Here is a 25621-nt window from a genome sequence, read left to right as displayed (position 1 = left end):
TTTTCAATAGTAGTAGTAGAGTAGTAGGGGGACCCTGGACTTGCCTCATCCCTCATCCTTTAAACACAGCTAGCTTATAGTAAATGGTTAACTAAATTATGAGACCATGTCTAACTAAAGAAATATGCTGTCATTAAAAACAAGATGTTCCTTTAAAAATTGTTAGAAACATGGGAAAATGTCTATAATATAATGTTAATTTTTTTAAAGATAGGCAACTGTACCTGCACTAAAATTACAATTATGTAAAATGTTTATTATAAATATGTACATAAAGGACTAGTAGGAGATATAATAAAATATCTATCTCCATGTAGTGAGATAACAAATGGGTGATTTTTCTTCTCTTTCCTTTTATAGTGACAACATAATACTTTGTTAAGATAAAAACAACACCAGAGGCCACTTCTAAAAGGGACAGATGCATACCAAGCTGATAATAGTAGTCACCTCTAGGAAGAGCAATGAAACTGAGGTAAGTACTTTCTCTGTGTGTGTCTCTCTCTCTTTCCTCAACAGATGAAGAAACTGAAATTTAGAGAAATAACCTGACTTTGGGAAATTTACATAGAAGTGAAATAAAATCCCAGACATTCAATATCTTACATACTGGAAGCACCAAACTTACACTAATATATTAGATGTAGTAGGACTATGACTTCTCTTCACATTAACCCCCACCTACCTACTACATCTGCTCTTATTATTATAGAAGAACTGCCTGAGTTATAAGCAAAGACCATCAACTCCAATTGTGTGCTAGTTCTATTCTTTCTTGACATCACTCCCTAAATCTTGTTTTTCAGTGCTATATTCTCAATTTTTTCTTTTCTACTTGATCATTGTCCAATTTGGGGGAAAATGCTCTTGACTCCACTTTCCTTTCCACCTATCACTTTATTTCTTTTCTCCCTGTTAGAGAAAATCTTAATGAGTTATCCAGGTTTGCTGTCACCTATTTCTCTCCTCCCATCTTTTCTTAAACCCTTCTATTTCAGACTTTGCACCCATCACTCCCCAGTGACCTCCATGTTGCTAAACCCAATGATCAATTCCAAGTCCTCATCTGACTTGATCTATCAGAAGTATATAAGATAGTTGATATTCCTCTTTCTATTAATAAATATTAATTTGTTTTTCTCCCAGGGCACTTTGTTTTTCCTTCTACCACTCCAGCTGCTCCTCCTCAATATCCTTTGCTGCTTCCTTCCTTCTCTTCCACCTTCTCTTTCAGTCATGCTGAAAGAAATGAAAGGCTCATTTCATGCATGCATGGCTCAAGCATTTCATGAATGAAAGGCTCAGCCTTTGGATCTCTCCCCTTCTCTATCTACCACCATTCTCTTGGTGATGTTATCTGGTCTATATCTTTCATCTGATGACCTCCAAGTGTACATCTCTAGTTTTTTTTTTTTTTTTAGATTTTATTCATTTATTCATGAGAGACACAGAGAGAGAGAGAGAGGCAAAGACACAGGCAGAGGGAGAAGCAGGCTCCATGCAGGGAGCCCAACATGGGGCTCGGTCCCGGGACCCCAGGATCATGCCCTGGGCCGAAGGCAGGCACTAAACCACTGAGCCACCCAGGGATGCCACATCTCTAGTTCAAACTCTCTCCTAAACTCAGACTTCAGTATCTTATTCAATACCTCTATTTGGATGTTTAATAGACATCTCAAACTTAACATTTCCAAAATGGAACGCCTGATCTTATTCCAAAATCTGTTCCACTTGCAGTCTTCCCAACCTGAGCAATAGCAGTTTTATTATTTGAGTTACTTAGCCTCCCCAAAACTTAAATTCATCCTTAACATCTCATTCTCTCACCAAAAAGTCTTATAGGCCCTACCTTCAAATTATATCCAGAATCTAACCTTTTCTCATAATATTTATTACTACCACTCTGGTGCAAACTAAAACCATCTTTGGTCTGGATTATTGCACCAGTTTTCTGACTGGCCTCCCTGCTTTCATCCATGTCCTCAGAACTTGAGTATATTTCAGAGGGATCACTCTGGTTGCTGTGTTAAAAAGAACTGTAGAGGAACAAAGATATCATCTTGAATTTTATAGTTGAGAAAACCAAGGCTTAGACAGAATGAGCTCAGGACCACATAGCTAATAAAACATCAGAAGCTATTCTTTTTTTACCTCATACCCTTTACCACCATGTTACACTTTCTCAATATGTAGGATGCCCATACTTAACTGCTTTACCTGGGGCAGTCCTGGTTTGCATGTTTTGTCCTAGTATGATTTAACTGTGCCCTCCTTTCACCCACAAATAAATCCTGCTCTGGAAGACAAACTACATGACATAGATAAATAGATTGATAGGTAGGTAGACATATGTCTGTCTACCTATCTATCTTTATATAAAATATAGATAACATATAGCAAATATATTTTATCCTATCAATAAGCAGGAGTGGGACTAGATAGGTACAAATACAGATTATCCTGCTTACTGTCATTAACATCAAATGTTGAGTGAGATGAGTATCAGATCAATAACTATCAGCTCCCTTCAGCTGCCAGAGAATCATTTAACTCTAGGAGATCAATTAGAAATGTCTCAATAAAAAGAATCAGTGGATCTTGGTCAATGTTTCACTTTAGAGTTCCCACATCCTCTCCTCTCCCTTACCAGGGCTCACACATTGAGTCTTTAACTCTACCATTACCTTAGTCTCAGCCTCTGGTCCTTCACTGCTACTATCTGATGAACATTTTGAATCAGATTTGCTACCAACTTCTTGGCCCACAGTCAAATACCCGCCCCCTCCCAAACCAGCTCCCCCTTTCAGACTTCCTGAATCCTATGAATGAAGTCATCTATTACCCACACTTAAGGTCATCTTTCACCTCCTCATTTGCTCTGCTCCACCCCATTCACCTCATCCAGCTACCCAGGTTTACTTTATATCTATGTCATATAGGGAACTATAATAACCTCTGCCTCTATCCGCTCCCTGCAAAAGCTTTATTTGGGAAATCTTCCTCAAGTATTGCTATAATTATAGCTGTCTTTTTCAAAGCACACATTCTCCAGAGTCCAGTCCAACTTAAAACTCCTCTAAGGAAACCTTCCACCCACAGAAAGGCATTTCTCCCTCCTCTGAATATCTATCAAGTCTCTTATCTATACCAATTGCTCAATACTCTTACCACCTGGTATTATCTTTTCTCTCTAATTAGGGTTATGACATTCCTGAGGGCCAGCCTCCTATCTCAGATGTTGTTTTTAAATCTCCCTCAAGTCTAATACATTGCTTGGTGCTAAATGTTTTCCTTGTTCGGTGGCTGGAAAACTGAAGGACAGCCAAATTAGATGAAATCTACATGAGACAACTTCAAAAACTAGGATTGGAGTAGGCTTCTAGGAACATCTTTCTAATCTTCCTTAAAATAGTTATAAAAATATTCTCAAGATCAGTCATTAAACTCTAGTATCATTTCATCAAACTCCTCTGAGAAGATTCTCTCTAATCAATATATCTGAACAAATAGTTTTGAAGATGAAAATATATGATTCACTGCTGGACTTTCTGATCTTGAGTATATTTTTCATTTACATATATCTTCATTCTGAAAATGCTGTCTGAATTTTTATTTCTTAAAAAACAAAAGGGGATAAGTTAATTGAAAGAAAATAAATTTTATTTTTCATATTCAATACACCGAAAGAGTACTGTGTCACTTAGCTCTCTATTTCTTTGAAATAGTCGTTTAGACAGCACTTTGGTAAAGCAGAAAGAGAACTAAATTAGGAAGGATCTGGCCACTTGATATAATGTATCCCAGTCTCTCTAACACTTACCACCATTTACTTTGTTGTTCAAGTATGTGTGCTTTGAGTCTTTTGTGTCCCCTTTCAACTAAAATGTGATCTTCATGAGATCAGAAACATTGTCCATCTGCTTCTTCAACAGTCTGTGGGTGGTAAAGCTTAAGTAAATCATTTAGCTTCCTTGAGTATAGTTTCCTCATAGGTAAATTTTAAAGACTAAACTAGATAACCTTTAGTTTCTCTTTAATTCAACCACTTTATTATTTAAACAATATAATGAGAAGCATAAAAGACAAAGCTAATTGGGGTTTATGGTGGCAAAAAATCTTCAATTAGGGCAGCTATTCTAGCCAACTGGATATGTTCCATGAAATCTTTACCCTCCCTGCTTAAAGAGAAACGAACTATAACCAGGAACTAGTCCTATCATATTGATTGGTTATTTCTGTTATTGCTTTTAGATTTCTCAAAGCTAAACCAGATTCTCTTAAAGCCTGAGACACTTTAAAAGTTGACTATCTCCTTTAAACTCATTGAGATCCTACTTAATAGACTAAGTTAACTTCATTAAATGATCTCCAGTGGTTTGTAGTTTTGAATTATCTTCTTTTTTTTCTTAAATCTTTCCCACTATCCATCATTTTCCTCATTCTGCGCATTTGTAAAAGTAAAGCTTTAGTGTCTATGTTACGGGGAAAATCAGATAATTAGAATTCCAAGTTTAAAGATAAATTAGTGAATGACTATTTACATTGTAAAATTCCTAATGCTTATCCTCTCAAAAAAACATACTATATAGTTATCAACTCATGAGCTATCTTAAAATTTTTAAGGAAAGATTCAATTCATAAAAAAGAAAACCAGTTTAAAGGTAACGATCAAATGAAACAAGGAGAGTGTTGCAAACCATATTTTTGCTTCAAGTAAGAAGCTGCAAATGTGGGGATCCCTGGGTGGCTCAGCGGTTTAGCGCCTGCCTTCGGCCCAGAGCGTGGTCCTGGAGTCCTGGGATTGAGTCCCGCATCAGGCTCCCTGCATGGTGCTTGCTTCTCCCTCTGCCAGAGTCTCTGCCTCTCTCTCTCTCTCTCTCTCTCTCTCTCTCATGAATAAATAAAATCTTTTTTTAAAAAAGAAGCTGCACATGTTCTCTCTTCCTCCATGCTGCTTGCAGAGGTGGCTGCCATTTCCTACTCAGCACCATGGTCAACCTCAGACCTCAGGTGAAGTTCAAGATTGTTCAAAAGAGAACCAAGAAGTTCATCCAGCACCAATCCAACCATATGTCAAAATTAAGTGCAATTGGAGGAAACCCCAGAGGAATTGCCAACAGAGTGCACAAAAAATTCAAGGGCCAAATATTGATGCCCAACAGTGGTTATAAGAGCAACAAAGAAGCAAAGCACAACAGAGGCTCCTAGTCCAAAAAAAAAAAAAAAAAAAAAGGAAGCTCCTAGTCCACAAAGTCAAGGAGCTTAAAGTGCTGCTGATGTGCAACAAATCTTACAATGCAGAGATTGCTCACAATGTCTCCCCCAAGAACCACAAAGCCATTGTGGAAAGAGCAGCCCAGCTAGCTATCAGAGTCACCAGTCCCAACCCCAGGCTACATAGCAAAGTAAAGGAATAGATAGTTTATGTGCACATCATATTTATACCATAAAACTACAAAAAAAAACCAGAATTTGCAAATGCTATCCTACATTTATAAAGTGAAAGACCACTAGGAAATCAAAAGGCTGATTTGTGGGCTCAGAGAGAGAGGAAATAAATGATTAATGGAAGCCATTTTAGATTCACAAAGACTACTCACTTAAGTGAGCTTCATTCTTTGATAGGAGTACCAACTAAATGGATATATCAGAAGACTATTATAGGCACGCAAGGATCTGAACTTCAGTATTTCTAGATAACTTTATTGAAAAAAAAAGCTTATTGAAAGCATGGTGAAATGTGGGCTGATAATCATATAGTTAGGTTAATTTCAGAACTGACTGAATGGCCTACCCAAGGATGCCAATCAAAGTACTGATATCAACTTAGAGGGGCTTGATACCACATTCTATCCACATCCCTGTATTACAGAGACTTGGAGGATAAGCGACATAAATAAAATGAGTGGGTAACATAAGGCTAGATGGAATCTCGAACTCATGGGATAACCAAGTAGCAATCCAAAATGAATTCAATGAAGTTAAATCAGGAGATTAATTTTCCATGAAAATTATATGGATAATCAGTCATCAGAAAAATCCAAAATAAAACAATGGTGTGAAAAAAAAATCCAAGAATGAGATAACACCTTATATCTCTTTAAAATGACTAAAACCTAAAGGACTTACAGTAACTAGTACTGGAGAAGATATGGAAAGCTGGAATTCTACACATTAGAATTCCAGCATAGACTCGGGAAACTCTCTGGCAGTATGTACTAAGCAAAATAGGTACATATCCTAGGACCCATCAGTTTTACTCCTAAATATATAACCAACAGATATGAGTACTCATATCTTCCAAAAGTCATATACTGTAATTGTCATGGTAGCTTTATTTAAAAAACCAAACAGTTGAACAGAGAGGTAAATTGTGGTATAATTAATACTATGGAATGTTACATAGCAATAAAAAGAGTAAGCTTCTGACTTGCTCGACAATATAAATAAATCTCACAGACACCAAGGTGAGAATTGAAACTGCACAATTCCACTTACATGAAGGTCAACCAGGCAAAATTAATTCAGGGTAATTGAAGTCAGAATAATGGTTACATTTGAGAAGCTGCTGGATGTGAGAGAACCTCTTGGAATTCTGGAAAAGTTCTATATGTTGTCCTGGGTGGTAGTTAGATGAGCATTTATAAATACAAAAATGCAGATTAGTGTTTGTTACTGTATCTAAATTATTCCTCATCAAAGGATCATACAGGGGCACCTCGGTGGCTCAGTGGTTGAGGATATACCTTTGGCTCAGGTCGTGGTCCCAGAGCCCTGGGATCAAGTCCTGCATTGGGCTCCCCACAGGGAGTCTGCTTCTCCCTATGCCTATGTCTCTGCCTCTGTGTGTCTCTCATTAATAAATAAATAAAATATATAAAAAGAAAAGATAATACATATGAATAAATGAGGAGCTGGGAACTCTATTTAGATTCAAATAAGCAATTCTACAGGATAGAGAAGAGCCCAAGCCACGCAGATGAAAATATGAGTGGGTTTTAGTTATATACACACACAATCTAGGTAAATGGCATAGATAAAAGCTAACAAGGTCATAATATTCCTGAAATTGTGGTGTCAAGAATGAACAATCCTACCAGGCCTTCTCTGTAATGTCTAGAACATACGCAGGGTATTGCGGTCATTTTATTCTGAATTCTTTAAGGAGCACATCAACAAATTGGTGTGCCTCCAGAAAAAAAAAATAACCATATGTTAAACATATGTTGAATGTCTGAGGAAAGTCTAAAGGAGCTAAGGCTTTTCAGCCTGGGGAGAAAAAAAGAAGACTTACAGGAAAGCTGGATTTATTCTACATGTCCTCAGAAGGCTGAAACGGAATTAATAGGTGGAAGCTGCAAGCAGGTTGATTTGTTCTAACATAAGGAAGAGCTTTCTAAATAGTAGAGCTTCCAACATATTGCCCCAAGAGATAAATAATAAGCTGATCAAGCAATGACCAGACATCTGCCCGTACACTGAGAGGAGATGTCTGTCTCAGCTAGTGAGTTCAAGACGATGTCCTCTATGTTAATTCTGTTTTCTAGTATTTTTCAAATCAACATTAGTGTCTATATTGGGAAAATTTGACAGGACTAAAGAAAAGCCATCAGCTGCTTATCCTGTGCAGCAAGTCACCAACTGCATCCTTCCACTTAAACAAGAGAGGCTTCTCTCCTCTGCAGTGTCAGTCACATTCAAAGGCTTCACTACTTAGAAAAGCTCTCCTAAGTGGATAAAACACATTTCTGAGGACGGTAAAACAGAAGGGGAATCTCTTGATGATGGCTTTCCTGATTACCCGTAATTTAAACTATAACCATCTCTATATAAATTGCTTTCTTTTTTTAGATTATTTCCTCAAGCTATATCCCATAATGTGAGTGACAGCTGAGTAAAGGGGCATAAAATCAGTTTACAGCTCTTCTTATAATTGGACAAAATGCGCTCCAGAATTACTGGAGCGATTTAAAAGTCACTAGCAACATATGAATGTATCTATTTTCCCACACCTCCACTAGCATTGGATTTTGCCACTGTCACTTATTTTTGTGTCAACTTAATTAGTAGTAGTAGAGCTCAGAGTTGTTGTCATTAATATTTCTTTAATTTTAAGGTAGGCTGGACACTGAAAACAATTCAAAGACTTTTTGAAGAAAAGAAAAAGCAGTAAGCAATCCCATAGAAATCCCACACTGTTTGGTTTGTCATGCTGTGTGGCTCAGCCTGTGTGAGCCAGACTGTTGACTGCTCTGACAGGGACCTCCTCTGTGCTCACAAAGCCAAGTGGTTCCACAGGACAGCAAACAGCGCAACTGGTGCCATCTTCCTTGGGCACAAATTGCACATTACACCGTGGTGTTACCTCTTTCTCATCCTGCTATCCTTAGTTTCAGGAACAGTTTGTCTCTCCGTGGTTATAATAACATTAAATTCCATACATAGACCCACAGTAGACCGCACTCTCATGGAGTTCACAGAAGTTGATGTGCCAACAGATCCCAAAGAGAAGATTGCTGTGGATGAGATGAGCACTGGGTGTTATACTCTATGTTGGCAAATTAAATTTGAATTTTTAAAAAAGAAAGAAAAAAGAAAATTGTAACCAAAACAAAAATGAAAACAAAAAAGATTACTGTAAACTGAACTGGTCACCTCTGTGTGGTAAAATTTGGGGTAACTTTTTTCTTCTTTAGCTACTCTGTATTTTCTAAGTTTTCCACAATGCACATGGAGTGCTTGTATACATTTTTTTGGAAAATCATCTTGATAGAAACCGTGACAAGTGGGAGGCGTATGAATAGAAAGAAGGAAAAAATTATCTCCAAACTGTATTCCCTTTGTTCTTAATTTTTTAAAAAGAAAAGACTCCCATAATAGGCTCCACTGATGCATAAATTGTTCAAAGCCGTGGATCAAGATGAAGGAAAGAGTGCAGGCACAGAAATCCCACAAAGACTGAAAGATGGCTGCAAAAGCACCTGCTTTTCTAAGTCAAGAGTTTAGGGAAGAAAAGGAGGGAGATATCCTTATGGGCCCATTTCAAAGCCAATTATATTGAATTCTTTGCAAATGCTTTTCTGTTTGAGTCCTGAAAGGTTCTGAATGCTTAGTCCACTGTGCATTACCAGGAAACACTAATATGTAATCCAACAAAAGGAGGTAGAGACTACAGGCACTTTGACCTTGTTATAGGCTGTCTAATGACCCTTTTATGTTTACATTTTCATATATAATTAAGCCTCAAGAGAATTTATAACTCAGGCAGCAGGGGAGAAGGATCCAAGAATGGTCAGTGGGGTGTCCTCCCTAAGTTCTAAAAAGTCAGTATAGTTCTCTAGCAAGACTGAAGGCAAATACTGTTTCCTTCCCCTCCCCTGCTTATTAAGACTGCATATGTTAGACACGGACCACGCCGATGCTTCCCCACTACCTTAATCCTCCATGTATTTGCAACCAAACCAGAATACATGGCACGAGGGCAATTCCAAAGAGCCTTTGTTTTATAATAATAGAAAACCCATCTTTACTAATGCACATGGGGACGTAATTATTAGGATTTACCTCTTTTAAAAATTAGAGCTAAAACTACTTTTAACTATAATTGCTAAAGTAAAAAGACCTGGCACATCTCAATTTAAAGTTCAAAATGCACATTCAAAATTATTCTGAGTGCTTTTTATAAAAATCATTTAACCATAGATAGGTAGGTAGATAGATAGATGATAGATAATAGCACATAATATTCTTTAACAAAACAGTAGATATTTAAAAAGAGATACTAATAAATTTGGGAGTTCAGATACTTAGAAAATGTATATAGAGTATAAAAATTTTGAAATAAAAATAGTAACCTTTAGAAAAAAAACATCAAAAAAGTGAGCCCAGCAAGGTGCAAGGGCAAAATCCAGAGACTGCTAACTGCCTGGGGTTCATGTAGCATTAAGAGAAAGCACCGCAGCCTGCAGCTGAAGTCTAAGCCCACACCTAAATGGACTTTGCTTCTCCAGAAACTTGAGGCAGAGAGAGAGAGAGAGAGGTCACCGGAACAAGTCCAGGCCAGCTCTGGATCGTTTGGGAGTCAGGATTGAACAGAAAGGAAGAGTTCAGTATTATAGCCTTCTGCGGAGGGGTTATCAGAATGTGCCTTGACTTCCTTTAGCTAAAGCAGAGGGGCAGAATTAGGGGCTTCTTAATCGTTGACTCCAAGCAAAGGAGGAGAAGGTTTGCATGAAACCCATGCCCTGAAATGTCCTCTCAGCAATTAAGGAAATTCTGCACTAAAATTAGCTGACGAAGATGAACTTTCTGTCTCCACTGTGCATAAACAGTAAGAGGGCACAGTGCACCCATCCCTTCTCGCCAGGGGAGAAGAGATGCTGGTCCACTGGGATGAAGAGCAAGTGGCCCAGAGGTGGAGGAAGTCTATCACAACAAAGAGTGAAAGAAGTGGACTTCAAGTCTCAGATGGTCTTTCTGGAGGCAAATCCCCTTTGACTCCTCTGTAGGGTGGGAGTTGCCCTGAAGACAGTCCTGAGCAACTAATGTTTGGGGCCTGCTCTGGGCAATCTGTTGGCACAGGTGTGCCAGCCCCTCAGGCATGGCCAACCTGACATGTTTCATCTCATTTTCAAGTTTTTCAGACCCGTTCCTAAAGCATGGCTTCTCTTTAAAGACATCTTTTATATTCTGGATTTCCTTGACTCTCGCTGCATTTGCTAGCCAGTAAGGAATGTGGGCAGGGGGAAGCTCCTGCTACAGTGCAACCCTGTCCTGCTCCTTTCTTGCCTCTGTGAGTTATTTCCCCCCTGTTTCCACTGTCACTTGGGAATCAGGCCTTTGACCGGCTACACAATCAGATTTAGAATGGGAACTTGACTTTCTGTCTAGATCCAATATGGCTGGATCTCAAGGCAGCCGGAGTAAGCTTCTAAATACACAAATTAGATCTTGTGAACACCCCTCTGTGTAAAACACTCCCCTAGCTTCTTATTACTCTAAGAATAAAATTCAAACTCCTTGTGATGACCTCCAAACCCTGAACAATCTGGTCCTCTGCAGCTTCCAAGCTCCTCTACCACCTCCCCTTTCTCTCTCCCTTCCCATCCGCAAAAGGCCTGAAGAACTGTCATCCAAGAGGTTGGCTTGCAGTCAAAGACCTAATCTGATTTTCTTAATTTACTAAATTATTTTTAAGCCTGCACTGTTCCAGAATAATTTAACATAGCTCTTAATCACTGTGTAAGCAACATCATCAATAAACTTAGGCACACAGTTATTTTGACAAGCCTAGATTAAAAATTACTCTTCCGGTCTTGGTTTATGATTACTCCATCCCATACATTGTTACCTCTTATTATTCATGCAGTTGTCATTCTTAACTTTCTGTGATTATGAGAGGGGAGAGTATTATCAGAGCTAAGACCTAAAGAGTAGACATTAACGTTTTCACAAATATCACCAAGCAAAATGTCTGCCCTTGAAAACCAGGATCTCTCTCATGACAGGACACCATCACATTACCCTAACATAGCACACCTTACTTTCCTGCTGAAAGGGACTTGGTCTGCAGAAGGGTGTTGTTTTTGTTTGTTTGTTTGTTTGTTTGTTTGTTTTTCATTATAGCACTTGCAGTTGGTGCCCAGCTCATGACTGGGTCCTCAAACAGGCTCATTGCCCATCTTACCAACTGCTGCCTTCTTTCTCTCTCTCACAGCCGCCAAGAGAGCACTGCTGATTCAGTATTCCAGGTGAAAGTGTCAGAACACAAACTCTGGGAGCTTAGGAATCAAGCTTCTTCATGTGATCCCTGCATGGACACAGCAAGCTCTAAGTGACTCACAATGAAGTTGAAGCTTTAACATTAGTGGTGGTTGACCAGAGGCTGGGTGATCTAGGAATGCCCTGCCTGCTCCTGGTGAGGGGTGGAGGAGAGATCTCCCCATCTGATAGATAAATACCAGTTTTCCATCATCATCATCTCTTTAAGACTTGCTGAGAGCAGCAGACACTTCACTTGCCAGATTCTAAGAGCATGGGAGGTAACTTTCCACAGTGCCCAAGCAAGGAAGCTTTCTGTCTAGGCTTAGAAGCATATTTTGGCTCTTAGAGGAATTAGCCCATTTTCCAGGGCCTCTCTTTGGTCTCTAGGTCATCTCCTCTGAAATTGTCAGTTTGTAGAAGTATTAGTAACATGAGGGTTATCCCTTCACCTTCACCTTAACCCTGGCTCACACACTATCCACCATGCCACAGGCAGCCAGCTAAGAATCACCTCACTTTTGACCTGTTGACTTTGATCCCTCTCTCTCAGGCTTCGACCCCTTTGATTTAATCTTCCATTCCTTTTCCTCTTGGCCCCAAGACTTTATCACTTCAACCTCCCCATCATGACCTTTGGCCTTCTCTAAAACACAAGTTTATGTTCATTGTCTCTTCCCCCTCCTGAGCTACTTGACCAATGTCCCTGATTCCCTCCCCATTGTGGTCTGCAACTCACCAAAAGAGTGTCCCCAAAATGAAGTTCAGACATTAGGCCTTCAACAAAAGATATAACTTGCCAGCTCCATCAACCCTGAAGGCTAGACCTCCAGTCCTTCCACCCTCCCATTTGCCTATCCCACATCTCTGCTTTTTGCACCTGCAAGTCAACATTCTTTAAATCAAATGTATCCTTCCTCTAAAACTGATTTCTTCTGGTCCGGATGACTTCTCTTTTCCTGTTCTTAGTCTCATCATTTTCCCGCTAACTCACAAATTTCAGCATATTGGCTTCCTTTTCATTCCTTTTTCAACTCAAAGGCACCACACACCACTGCTCCCTTTGCCTGCAGCACTCTGACCTTCCTTCACACCTGGTCACCTCCAGCTCATCCTTCAAGTCTCACCTGAAGGACCCCAGACTCTTCCCCAGGTACTGAGTAAGTAGAATCTCCTCCCTCTTATTACCATTATAATCTGAATATTTTTATTGTGTGATTATGTATAGTGTATCAATCAAGCCTGCCTTGCCCAGTCCAGTAGCCACTAGCATATGAGGCTGTTGAGCACTTAACATGTGTAAAATACCAAATTTTGAAGACTGAATACAATAAAAAGAATGTAAAATATCTCCCTAGTTATTTTTATATTAGATGTGTACATTTTAAATATCAATAATATTTTAAATGTTAAGTGAAATATATTTTTAAAATTAATTTTACCTGCTTCTTTTTGCTTTTTTTTTTTATGTAGCTACTAGAAAATTTTACGTTAAGTGTGTGCATATTATATTTCTATGGGGCAGCGCTGCTGTCTACCTTAAGTTCCATGAGGTCAAGGCCATCTTGTTTACCAGTGTATTTCCAGCTGTATTAGCACAGTGCCTGGTACACAGTAACTAGTGAATAGATTCTGAAAGAATAATTTTTTTTTAGATAATTGGGATTTATGCCTAGGATCCTTCTTTGCAGAAAAAGAGGAACCAAAGATAAAGAACTAGAGATAAGAGAGTTTAGCAGCTCACCTCTCCAGTGTCCCATGCTCTCCACCCCTGCAGTGGACACCAGAGCTTCTCTCAACCTTATATATTTAGTCATGAGATAGGGTCTAAACTGTCAGACTGAGGTGGTTTCTCAATAGTTCAAACTAAGAGCTTATTAATCTGTAACTAGTGAACATGTAGATATATTTTTCAAATTATGAACAAGCTGCCAAAACATAAAATAATAAAGAAAAATCTATATGGCAATAAAGAATTAAAGGGCTATTCACTTGATCTAAGCCACTTTCACAAATATGATCTCAGGGGTAATATCTTTTACTTCTCTCAATCCTTGATATCAGAAAATTCTTCTTTACCTGATTTCATTACACAGCCAAACATTTAACACAAATGTGGGAAAGATGAGAGTGTCTGAAAAGTCTAGTAATGTCTTTAAAGACTGTTTTACTTTCATGCTGTTCACTCACATTCACGGGCATGACCATTACTATGAAGTGACTCAGCGATTCCAAGTATCTGTATTACATTACACCCAGTTCCCTACGGTTGGCATTAATAGCACTTGCTCCAGTAAGGAAGAAGCCAAGCTGTCCTGTGATCCCTAGAAACTAATCCAGCAAGAGAAGCTCTGGTTAGTCACGGACAAGAGCACAGGGATTAGGCACTGTTCAGCCAGATGTATCAGGTGACCACTAGAAGAAAGCAGCTGAGTGCTGGGATGCCAAGAAGGCAATCCAACACCAAGATTCTTAATGCGAACATCCATTTTTATCTGAGGCATCAAGCACTCATTACTTGGCAGTATCACTGCCTTCTCCAATGAAAATTATCAGTTTAATAAAGTTTACACATGCCCAGGAAGCTACCACTCTCTCCATCTTTCCTCATGTTTCAAAATCCATAGAGCTGAGAGACAACCAGATGGCATATCCTCAGAAGTGGCAGAGTCAGCCTAAAGCTTTCTTGAGAACACAGAAATAGTACCAGGCTAGAAATAAGAAGTTGGGATTTCTATCGCTGCTATCATGTATTAATTTCAGAATCATTGAGATGACATGTGTCAGGCCTGTTGTCCAAAGCTAGAATCAATGCTACAGTTGAGATCCTACTCACAGCAGATGATTTAAACAGCAACAACCATACAACTCAGGGCACTCAGCTTCCCTGTGTCTGAGGATACTTCTACCCCAAGGGAGTCTTGCAAAATCACAAGACCCAACTGGACACTTAAGCCTCCATGAGACCTTACCAACCTAAACCTATATCCATTTCCCCTTACATCCCCAACAGAAACAATTTTTTTTTTTTTTGAGAGAGAGAGAGAGAAGGGGAGAGGGTGGACAGAAGGACAGGGGGAGAGGGGGAGAGAGAGTCTCAAGCAGACTCCATGCCCAGTACTGATGCAGGGCTCAATCTCAAGACCTGAGCCAAAATCAAAACTCAAAAATTGGACATTTAACCAACTGACCTATCCAGACATCCCCCCAAAAGATATACTTTTAAAATAAAATCAGAGGAAGGAAAAGAACTCAGTTGATTTTTTCTTAAAAGGATGGAGACATGTAGAAATGAGCTGATGGTACTAAGCTAGAACAGTTTGAGCAACAAAACAAATAGTAACAACATTAAATGATGACTCATAATAACAAAGTAAATATCCATCCAGGAGTTTACATTGAAATTACTTAATAAGTTATTTAATTCAGGCGAAGAGATAGCTCTTTTTTACAGAAGAAGTCCATTTGACAAAAGTAGAAGAAATAAGAGAACTAGAAAATCACCATTAGAACACCACAGCAATAATTATTACAGGTAAGATCCACAGATGGATCCTAAACTGAATAGACATAAGTTTTAGGAGAAATAGGATTTGCAAGATCTCAAAATATCCCCTCCAATATATTTATTAATTAGAAAGAGGAATACAGTAACTTTGCAAGAAGAGACATGCAGCAGATGCCATCTTAATGAAGTGATCACAGTTAACATCTCCAGTGATAAGACATAACTGACATCATGAATCCTACATTATGATCCACGGAGAAAGGCACTGACCTGAAGTCTGTTGTATTCTTGCCAAAAACATATAACCTCAATCTGCTGAATAAGAAAAAAATCAGGTGAATCAGAGGGACATTCTTCAAAATAATTGACCCATTCTCTTCAAAAGTGTCAGCATCATGAGAGACAAGGAAAGGCTGAGTAACAATGTTAACAGATCAGAGAGGAGGACTAAGGAGACATGACAGCTAAATGAGACGAGAGCGGGATCCCAAATTCGATTCTGGAACAGAAGGAGAACACTACTGGAAAATGGTGAAATGCCAACTGAGTCAACAGTTTAGTTAATAGCATTTCACCAATGTTAATTTTTTCATTTTGACAACTGTGCTATGGTTGGGCAGGATGTTAACATTTAGAGAAGCAAGGTAAAGAGTATACAGGAACTCTCTATATTTGCAACTTTTGTGTAAATCAAAAAGCATTTCAAAAGAAAAAATACAAAAATTGGAAATTAAAAGTCTGAAGGAGGGCTGAATTCTAAACTCAAAGTGATAGAAGATATTAAAATGTAAAAAATCAACATATTGAACTAAATAAAATTTCAAAACTTTGTGCAAACCTTAGAAATAAAAAATAAATGTCTGACAGAAAAATATGAGCAGATACAAAAGCCTCGGGCTATTTAACATCTTTATATATAGAGAGAAATTTCTATACAAGATGATACAGATTATTAAAATATCAGAAGACCAATCATTAAATAAAAGAAAAATGAATGCTGGCACTCCACAAAACAGAATTTTAAAAGGAGCAAAAATATGGAACTAATATTCATCCTTATTTGTGATTAAAGAAAAGCAAATTAAAACAATATAATACCATTTTTGTCTAACCATTAACAACAATGGTAGGAACAAGAACACAAAATAATGATGAACACCCAGAAAAAAAAACTACTCATAAATTTCACTGTCAATGCTGCCTGTCTGACCAAGTCTTTGATTTGGGTAAGTCTTTTTTCTTTTTTCTTTTTTTTTCAAGATTTTTTAAAGTAATCTATACACCCAACACAGGGCTCAAACTCACAACCCTGAGATCAAGAGTCAGATGCTCCACCAACAGAGCCAGCCAGGTGCCCTGATTTGTGTAAGTTTTTAATTGCCTTCCTGGACATCCCAAGTTCCATCCCAGCCTGACAGGACAGGAAATTGTAAAATATTACTGGATAGAAATTACTCGGCATCAGTTCACACTGGTTATTTATTTTAATCCTCACAATTAGACTAAAGATGAGATATTATTATCCCATTATCCAGTAAGGAAACTGAGGCTTAGAAAAGACAAATAATTTGCTCAAGAACACATAGCCAGAAAGTAATAGAATAATGATCTAAAAACAACTCTGTCTCCAAGCTCCTGCTCTTTATAATGCCTGGCTGTTCAAATGCTAGATGATCTCCCCCGTGGAATGTGGTGAGGAGACTCCTGCCCACGTGCTCAGTGTGGCTGAGTGAGATCAGATGACTCTGAGACACTTCCTACCTCTACAACTCTAGGTTCCTATAAAATGTATTTTGATATTGGAACAGCTTTTGGAACTTTTCAAGTCTTACCTCTGAAAAAAACAAATCTCAGTAGGAAGAAACTAGTTTCTAGTTCAGGAAGGACCTGGATGCTTCAAAATTATCATGGGCGATGAACAGATTAGGTTCCCCCTGCCCACCCCAGCTCCAATCCAAGGGCCTTTAAAATGAATGTAAACAAAAATCCAGTGATATTATCATCCTGACCTTTGGTAAATATACACAAACATTCACCAACCTCATCATAAAACAAAGACTCAGAAAATGAAGGCAGCTTATATTTGAATAAAAATCATAAAGTCACTATGGGCATATTCACTAATACCACTGTTTTCTTATTGTTGTCCTCCCTCCACCCCCAACCCTCCCATCAAGCAGCCCTTAATGACCGTTTCACTATTCTGCCCACCAAAAATGGCTTTTGAGTGTAGGAAAGTATCAGAAGGTCCCTGCTGAGTTGCCAGCTGGGGAAGTGTCACAGGCCACTGAACTCTAAAATGAGCTGTCTCTGTAACAAAAGGTCCCTTCCCCTTGGACCAACTTCAAGGGGATCACACTCTGTAGCCCCCATTGCTCCTTTTGTATCCCAGTTTGATTAAACTGGGAATTGTTCTGTGCTCAGGGCTGTTGAGAACACCAGGAGGGGGATTCTAAAGATAAAGGATTATATAGATCCTTTGTTAGAAACAGACGTCCCCATTGTATGCCTTACAACATTTGAGCACAAACGCTAGGAGATTCCCACAGCTCCTAACGGTTCTGCACAGGAGACGACCAATAAATCTTGGTCCCAGCTCTCTTAGGGCAAACAGTTGCTGCCGGTGGCTAAACATCATCTAGCCACTGGCTAAACATAAGAGAAATTTTAAAATGAATATTTATGACAAAAGATATGAGCCAAAGCAAGGAAGAAAAGAAGAAATGTATATAAAATACAATAACAGTTGATATCCATAGAGCCTAGACATCAGAAAACAATGAAATCGTTTCTCTTCCTAACTATAAATCCTTGAGAGCCAGTCCCATATTTTAGTCAACTTTGATTCCCCATTGCTGCATGCAGTACATGGTTCATGGAACATGTTTAAAAACAGATGTAATAATGATACCTAGTATTTATTATGCACTTGTGTAGCTGTATTAGTTTTCTATTGCTGTGTAACCAATTATCACAAGCTTGGTGGCTAAAAATAATACCCATCCATTGTCTCACAATTCTATGGTTTGGAAGTCCAGGCTTGCGTGACTGAGTTCTCTGCACAGGGTCTCATGAGGCTGATGTCTACATATCAGTCAGCTGGGCTTATTGGAAGATTCTGGGAAGAATTGACTTCTAAGCTCATTCATGTTCTTGCCCTGCAGCTGTGGGACTGAGGTCCCCGTTTCCTTGCTGGCTGTCAGCCAAGGGTCTCTATTAGCTCCTTAAAGCTGACCGAATACAGTCTTTCTCACCTGGCCTGTTCCATCGTCACCAAATGCACATCACGTCCTTCTCACACCTGTAGTCTCTCTGACTTCCTGTTCTACCATCGGCTAGAGAAAGTTCTCTCTGTGATTAGTCTGGGGCCACCACATAATGTCCGTATCTAGGTCAACTATGTCTACATAACATGGTCATGGGAGTGATATCTCATCAGTCACAGGTTCTGGGAATTGGGGCAGAAGGAGAGGGAGAAGCTGGCTCCCTGCTGAGCAGGTAGCCTCACGTGGGGCTCAATCCCAGGACCCTAGGATCACGACCTGAGCCAAAGGCAGACGCTTAACCAACTGAGCCACCCAGGCACCACTAGCACAGGACATCTTTGAGAGCCATTTAAGAAGTGGCCACAGACACTGTTCCAAGGGCTTTACATTTAATAATTCATCAATCTTCACAGCAACCCTAAGAAGTAGGCTCTATTATCATCCTCATTTTATAGATGAGGTACAAAGAAATTAAATTATTTGCCAAAGTCACCCAGCTAATAAGTGGCAGGATCTAAATTTCAACTCAGCCAATCTAAACTCAGAATCCCACCTCCTATCCACTATTCTACATTGCTATTCAATTTACTATTTCTGAAATGCATGGATACATGAATAATTACATTAGGTATGGGATTAGGAGACAATGCTAAGGATGAGTAAACTCCTGGATTTATTTAGAAAATTTTGTTCATACATTCTTTTTTTTTTTAAAGATTTTATTTATTTATTCATGAGAGACACACACAGAGAGACAGAGGCAGAGACACAGGCAGAGGGAGAAGCAGGCTCCATGCAAGGAGCCCGACGTGGGACTCGATCCCGGGACTCCAGGATCACGCCCTGGGCCATAGGCAGGCACTAAACCGCTGAGCCACCCAGGGATCCCCTGTTCATACATTCTTATGCTAATCATCCTCTAAGGAGATTCACAGTCTCAAAGCTACAAATCTTAGAGAACTCTGTATACCTGTCCCCTCCCTTTTCACACTTCAATTAAAACCTGTGAACTATAAACATTTGAGGCCAATATGAAAATAGAACAACTGCCTTTTGACAAGGAGGTGGCATTATAGATAGCCTTTGGCGTCAGTCACTTTCTTCCACAACAGGCATGGCTGTGCCCCAGGTTAGATATTGATAGTCACGCAGGACAATGCCAACATGCTGATTTGGATTCCACAAATAAAGTGTGAGAAGAAAAATCAAAAGGCCAAAAATTAGAGTTGAAAGAGCATAAGAAGGACAATGATCCAAAACTGAAGTCATTCCTCATATCTAAAATTGGTTTTATATGCAGCTGAGTCCTTATATGCTTCTGTGTCCTGGTGTTGCTTAGCTGAGATGAGGTAGAAATAGCACTGCATCTGAAGTCAGAAACTTAAGTGCCACTCCTGGCTCTGTTTCTTAGGTGAATTTGAACAAATCATTTAATTCCCAAATCTTACTCATCCTATCTGTAAAATAGAATAATAACAATATCCACCTCATAAAATTTTATTTTTTCTTTTATTTTTAAGTAGGCTCCACACTCATCATGGAGTCCAACATGCAGCTTGAACTCACCACCCTGAGATCAAAACCTGAGCCGAGATCAAGAGTCACATGCTTGCCGACTGAGCCACCCAGGTGCCTCCCACCCCAGCCCCACAGAATTTTAGAAAGAATCAAATAAGATACTCTCTTAGTCCGTTTGGGATTCCCTAACAGAGTCCCACAGACTAGGTGGCTTATAAACAGCAAAAATGTTTTTCTCACAGTTCTGAAGGCTGGGAAGTCCAAGATCATGGCTCAGGTAGTTTCATGTCTAGTGAGAACCGACTTCCTCATTAATGGCCATCTTCTCACTGTGACTATGCATGGCGGAAGGGGCACAGGATCTTTCTGGGGTCTCCCTTTATAAAGATTCCATTTACGAAGTCTCTCCCTCATGACCTAATCACTTTCCAAAGGCCCCCTCCTCCCAATGTCAGCACGTTGGGGGTTAGAATTTCAACACATAAATTCAACACACAAATTATTAAATGTAAAGCCCTTGGAACAGTGTCTGTGGCAGGGTCTGCGGGGTGGGGTAAGATATAAACTTTACTTCCATTGCAGACACTGAATGGGTCATGTTCCATTTGTAAACTATAACATGCAATGCAAATGTTACATGTTATTGTACCAGGTATCCAAAGGATTGATGCAAGGAAGAGATGAGGCGTGCACAGCCACCTTGCAAAGAGAATACTTCTCCCAGTGTGAAAATCTGAGATGAACACTGGTTTCAGAAGAAAGAAAGTGAGATCAAAAGCTCTATACCATCCACTGGGCCTCTGCTGAGCATGCATTTTGCAAAATGAAATATACATAAGGAGTAAAAAAGGTAATATCAATATTATCTTTAGAGAGAGAAATGGAGACAGGGAAAAATCATTTGTTCAAGCGGCAGAGCTGAAAGCCCAATTCAGATATGCTCTCAGTGAAGCGCTTTAGTCGGGGAAAAGATGGCCTGCTGGCTGACTACAAGAAGAAATTATGTTACATGAATAAATACTGAAACTCAATAGTACTAAATTAAATGGAAAATCAAAATGCTCATCCTCTCAAATCTCTATAGCCAGGTTTTCTGATATTAATATCAAGTGGCCTTGGATTGTCCTTAAAGTGGTTGTATAATCTCTAGCTTAGAGAGGTGAAAATATTTTCCATGTACAATCTCCCAGGACACCTTGATGTTAGCCTTGTGAGACCACGCAACACAGAAGCCAGTCAAGTGCATTCAGACTCCTAACTACAGAACTGTGAGATAATGAATGGGTATTGTTTTAAGCCGTGAAATCTGTGGTAATTTGTATACAGCAGTTTGCCTTAACACTTTCTTTTCCACATAGAAATCAGAAAGCTTAAAGAGAGTCACTTTTAGAGCACATTAACATAAAAGCAATGACTACAATCCATCAGTTCCTGGAAGCTGACCATTGCCAACCAGTAAGTTCTGGAAACCCAAAAGTTAAGTGGATGGCTTAAAGGCAGACAATCCAGAGTTCTTCAAGCATCCCATCACCAACGATGTGAACATGAATCCAATAACTGCCTTGAAATTAAGCTGATCATCCATGAAAAAACTTAAGCTTAGAGACTATCTTCATTATGTGCTACAAGTCCTTATAGGATACAAACCCTTAAAATACATTGCCAAAATAATCTGGCACAGCAAGTACTGCAGCTCAATGGGGTAGCTGATTTGAGTTGACCTTGACAGGGTTCTGATAGTCCTACTCCACAGAAAACTTCATGAGACATGGTACCTATGTGCAACACACACCACACACACACACACACACACACACACACACACACACACACACTTTTCCCATCTAAGGTGTTAAATGCTATACTTTAACATCTAATAATACTAGAAGGGTGTTATTGAGATGAACAAAGTTTAGTGCTACTTACCGATCCTACATATATGGTCCTTTGGAATGATGAGATTAAATATTTTAAAAAGAATTCTTAATCCATTAGCTACTCCTACCTAACATTAACATTATAAACACTCATGTCTATTCATATATTTGAAGCAGTGTAAAAGAAAAGCTAAATCAGAGAGGTTAAAAAGGAGAAGAGATCTACCAAAAGAAAAGTCATCGGTTGAACTAATTCACAGCATGCAGTGCTTGAGGGTATAAAGGCTCAGGGTTGACTCTGAGGAAGCCAGGCTGGTATAGTAAAAAGAGTATGCTCTAGAGTACGGTGGGGCCAGATGGACCTGTCTCAAACAGTTTCTTCACAGCTCATGAGCAGTGTAACCTGAGGTCAAGTCCTTACCTTCCTGAAACTTGGCCTCTTCTCCAAAAAATGACAATAATAGTAATTAAGTGTGGTTGTGAGGATTCCTGAGAGAACATACGTGGAGAGCCTCACTCAATGCTTAGGCTTATCCTGTATTACACATTAAGAATCCTTCTCCCTCCTTCTGTGCCCCACCCCTTTTAGCAGGAATAGCAGTGATAAAGAATTTGATGCCCCAGATGAGAAGAATACTCTCGGGATACCATTCATGGGAAGAAAAAAAAAAAAAAGATGCTTCTTCATCTAACCGAGGGCCAGGAGAATGGTAAGTACACAATGCTTGAAAACCTAGCTTCACTCTTTACTAACTGGGTAACCTTGGATGAGTTGTTGAACCTACCTGCACCTCAGTTTCTTCATCTGTAAAATGAGGATAACGATCATATTTCTCTTATAGAGCCTGTATGACAATTAAATGAGCTGATAGATACTAAGTACTTATAACAGTGCTGGTACAGTAGATGTTAGCTATTATTATTAGAAGTTATTATTACTCACAACAGCCTTATACGTGCAATGCCTTCAGGAGAATAAAGAAGAAGGCTGGTGTGTGGCACAGGGCAGAACAATGTAGAACAGGGCATGGCAGCAACAAGCAGGCCAGCCTATAGGGGGTGGGAACCAGTGAATCATGGAAAAATGAGCTGTGAAAAGATAATAAACATCTACATAATGTTCACTGAATGCCAGGCACAATGCTAAGTATTTCATGTATTAAGGCGTTAAGTTATTAACTCACTTAATCCTCAAAACAAGGCTTTAAGTTATTAACTCATTTAATCCTCAAAACGAGCTTATAAAGGCAAATACAATAATTATTCTATTTTTAAGACAGAACAAAGAAGTAACTTGACCAAGATCACACAAGCAGTGGCAGATCAGGATTCAATCCCAGGTGATCTGGGGCTAACATCTGTCCATACCTGTACATTAAATCACCAATGTAGACTGCTACATACCCACCAAGGTAGACACACTAACATACCCGCATCCTATCCCCTTGGAGATGTGAGACAGCTCTGGAGTTCTTTCAAAGATGTATGAGGTGAAATCTCAAGCCTTTTTTCTAAAAGAGTGGCTCAAAAAAACAAACAAACAAACAAACAAAAAACCCTTGAGGACATTCAAGCCAGCGACATTGTGGGAAGAGAAAAACAGACAGACATGGATAGGTGGATGGGAAGATTTTCTGAGATAGGTCTCTATATTAAAATCAAAAGAGAAATCAAAGAAATAAAATCAACTGCAAAAATGAGAATAAAAATTATGTGCTGTAAAATTTTATTTAATTTGTATTTAAATTAGTAATGGTGTACATTTAAAACTTAGCTGTCTAGGTTCCCAGCCCAATTTCCTTCCAACCTGAAGTGTCAATTAGAGAGGAAATCTGGTTTCAAATATCATCTACCCCTCAATGCACTCACACTGAAATTAGACTTATTCCTAAAATAAGAAGACAAATCCCCAGTGATATGGACATGCTTAAGAATTTCATATACCCAAAATTCCAATTCTTTTCTATCCCAAGAAAAGAGCCAGCTGACCCCAGACTCAACACCCTTAGGCATCAGGCCAAGACCCGAAACGCCCTCCCCAAGGAACCTGCACCACCAGCTGCAGGAGATGAGGGCAGGTTTCACCTGCTAGGGGAGCACAGTCAAGTTCTTGAAACACATTGCCTTTGTTACACTTCAGATAAAAAAGGAAGTCTCACAGAAAAGCCTCTTCCTACCTATTTTAATAAGCTAGTCAAGTTTGCTGGGAGGAACAGGTTATGAAGAAGGGCCGGGCCATGTCCCAAAGTGAGATTTCCCAATTCTGCTGATTATTAAAACAAACAAAGGCACTAAACTTCACATTGGTAGAACCGATCTTGGAACAAATAGAGAGAAAGGCAATACCAGTGAAGATTTTCTTTCTACAAACCTTGAAGAGAAATGGGATCAGGGTTTCAGGAAAGAGTGAAGATGATGAATTAGCTTTGTCTCTCAACTGTTGTGACTTCTTTATCTCCAAAGTATTTGCTAGGGGGAGAGACTTAAGCCTCTGTCCAGAGAACCCTAAACATGAACCTGGGATGGGAGTCAGCTCCTGCAGTAACTTCCTTACTGGGCTCCTGCTCCCAGATTCATGCCCAACTACCATCCTCCTCGCCACGACCCCCAGTCAGATTTCTAAAAGATGAATTTGCTTTTCTTCCTCCTCTGCTAAAATCCTTCAAATATTTGCTCTTGGCTATAGAAAATTAGTCAAAATCTTTAGCATGGACTGCATGCCCTTCATAACCAAACCGCCTTTGACAGCTCATCCTTCCTCTCCCACTGTGTGGTCCCTTGAAGAAGGAAAGGGATGCTCACTGCACTGGCAGAGTCTTATTTACAGATGATGAGGTCTCTGAAGCCACTTCCCCAGTCTTAGTCTAAAGAAGTTGGTACATGTAATCAAAAGATCCAAGTGGGGATCCACTGAAGGGGGAGGGAGCAGAGAGCACGTATTAAACGTATTTTAATGTACATTTGTGAAACTTCTTCTTAGGCTTTCCCAAGTCGGTACCTACAAATTCTCTTGCAAGTACATATTGTGGATTAATGAACACATCCTTTAATACGTTAGCATTTTAACTACCTTCTTTTTTAAGCTCTGACCTTTTAAATTTTAAAGTATTTCCCTTTCCTAATTCTGGTAAGACTGGGTGGGGGTGTTTCATTTAGAAAGGCTGTCTTTTCCCTGATTAAGGCAATCAAAAATGAAAACACCAATTGAAAACAAACTTTCTGAAAAATATCCACCCTGTTGATGAGACAAAAGATGACTGACCTGCTCCTTAGCTTCTTTTGTGTTGTTAATAATAGCCTGGGTCAGAAGAAAACACTTTTGTTATTGTTGCAGAGCCCATCACTGGGCTCAATCTCATGACCCTGAGGTCATGCCCTGAGCTGAAATCAAAAGTCAAACACTTGACCGACTGAGCCACCCAGGTGCCCCAGAAAATACATTTTTCAGCATCATGACTGGCAGGGCTCGGTATAGAAAGTGAATTATCTGTTCTGGGTATTAACGTTAATATTTAATACATAAGAATTCAAATGCACAAGCATGGTTCAGTGAAACTAATTATATGTATTATTTAATAGGTAACTCTCTGGGCAAAACAGACTCATGCTGGTTATTCCAAGCTACAAACTCCCGAAAGCTCAAAAGACACTAATTACATTTACGGAACATTAACTAACACAAAACTCCTCGG

At 39.3% G+C, this 25621-nt stretch overlaps 1 long non-coding RNA gene across 4 annotated transcripts in view; it reads right to left on the bottom strand.

Moving 5' to 3' along the window:
• LOC102152855 overlaps positions 1–25621 on the bottom strand; it is a 62833-nt gene that overhangs the window by 20900 nt on the left and 16312 nt on the right. For 3 of the 4 annotated variants that reach the window (XR_005362013.1, XR_005362016.1, XR_005362014.1), the window contains one exon: positions 8366–8516. The exons of the other annotated variant lie outside the window; for it this stretch is intronic. This is a non-coding gene — a long non-coding RNA (uncharacterized LOC102152855). The remainder of the gene's footprint in view (positions 1–8365; positions 8517–25621) is intronic. 4 annotated transcript variants of the gene reach the window in all.

This window comes from Canis lupus, chromosome 7, assembly GCF_011100685.1.
Source record: "Canis lupus familiaris isolate Mischka breed German Shepherd chromosome 7, alternate assembly UU_Cfam_GSD_1.0, whole genome shotgun sequence".
Lineage (NCBI taxonomy): Eukaryota > Metazoa > Chordata > Mammalia > Carnivora > Canidae > Canis > Canis lupus.
The sequence above is the reverse complement of the archived record's forward strand: the minus strand, read 5'-3'. Positions and strand labels throughout refer to the sequence as shown.